The sequence below is a fragment of the Coenobita brevimanus genome, chromosome 34 (genome assembly GCF_032717465.1).
Source record: "Coenobita brevimanus isolate Jiangsu-jjx chromosome 34, ASM3271746v2, whole genome shotgun sequence".
Classification (NCBI taxonomy): Eukaryota; Metazoa; Arthropoda; class Malacostraca; order Decapoda; family Coenobitidae; genus Coenobita; species Coenobita brevimanus.
In genome coordinates this window covers 17,085,981-17,087,729 of record NC_136987.1, presented here as the reverse complement: position 1 = coordinate 17,087,729, position 1,749 = coordinate 17,085,981, and the positions used below count along the sequence as shown (strand labels likewise).

The following is a 1,749-nucleotide window of genomic DNA, read 5'->3' as shown; positions in this document are numbered from 1 at the left end:
GTGTGTGTTTCCGTACACTGAAGAACGAGGGTTCGTGCCCCGCCAGGGTAAAAAACTTTGGGAGCGTTCCTCAGGCCAAGTACTGCTTTGGCGTACACAAGGGGTACTGTTGTTGAACCAGTGTTGCATACTATAAAGTATGTTTGCACCCAGTTGGCTTGCACGGGCCGATTACACTTGGTTCACAGACTACACACACATCCAAAGCCACTCCAACACTACAATTACACTCACAAGCACTTCTCACCCTACATACAATCTCTACTAGACAGCCTAAGCAACCTGGAAGAGATACATTGGCTGTATCGTCCCCACTTCGGTCAGGATAGGCCTGTCCTGCAGAGGACACTCAAACGGGTGATGAGATGAGATGAGATATATATAAAACTACGGTAATTGCCTACCATGTTCCCACCATGTTGGCTTGATTATTTCTAATTAGCTCTAATCTTTGCCATCAGGGGCGCCACTTTAGCAACTGAATTGTACGTTTTTCAGTTCGTCGGAAAAAGTAACACTTGTTGGAGCTGTGCAGAGTGTTCTATACGCATCCCCCTCGATTTCCATACAGGGCAGACAAAGACAAACATTCTTATACGTATAAATAATATGTGGATGAGTGAGGCTGGTCACTCTCATCTTAAATGGCAACGCCTAGCCTCGGGCTCCTACGCTTCTTATAGGGCAATGTAGGATTGGATGATGGATGGATGGATATTTTTCATTCATTCATTGCCAGACGCCATGTATCCCAGACGGGGTGGCCACGGGCTTAGAGTTAATTGTTTTACAGGGAGGGGCACTAATCCTCCACCAACCCCACTTGACGTAGGGATGCCAACAGCATCTGGCGTTCCCAGGCGGTCACCCATCCAAGTACTAACCAGACCCAACGTTGCTTAACTTCGCTGATCGAACGGGAAGCGGTGTACTCAACGTGGTATGGATGGATATACTGTATATATATATATATATATATATATATATATATATATACTGATACCAATATTGCCGCAAGCTTCGGGAGAGCTAATGCATTTTAATACCAGATATTCATGAGATTCTTGTTCCTTCACTATTGGGACGTGTTTTTAAGTTTTTCTTCCTGCCACTGTAGGATCTTACAAGTGCTTGTCGGCCTTTCAGGCCCTTAACACTTGCTCCTGCGGAGGGCTCTCGCGTTTATGTGCTGCTCTAGTGTAATGTTGTCACTTGGATTTTTTGCCGCTAACCAAGTGATCGTGTTATTTGCAGCTTCAGGAATGGAACGCAGTTTATTTTAGTTCTACCTCTGGGCAAAAAATTCTACGGAGATCCTATGTCAGGCTTCGGGAGCAGCGTTTTTCGGTCAAAATGTGATTGCTGGTTAAATATAGTAAAGGTTTTTGAATCGTGATGGGACAAAGTTTTTTCATATCAGTGAATTTTTTTTTTTGCGATTTTTGTGCCAAATTTGGTGCGATTTCAACGTGTAGTATCGGCTGCCCAAAACACACACACACACACACACACACACACACACACACACACACACACACACACACACACACACACACACACCTACTGCTATAGTATATTCGAGTCTGCACAAGAGGACCCCTCGCAATAAAATGGTTACCAATAACTGTAACTGATAAAACTTTCCTGGTTAAATACTGAATGATCCTAACACTGACAATGGCATCAGCAAAGTGAATATCGATCCTTGTGAGAAACTATCTTAATAACTCACGACACCTATCCATCTCC

General features: G+C 43.9%; 1 pseudogene; it reads right to left on the bottom strand.

The window, feature by feature from the left end:
- Nucleotides 1-833: 833 nt before the first annotated feature.
- Nucleotides 834-954, bottom strand: LOC145396130 (5S ribosomal RNA; annotated as a pseudogene).
- Nucleotides 955-1,749: the final 795 nt, after the last annotated feature.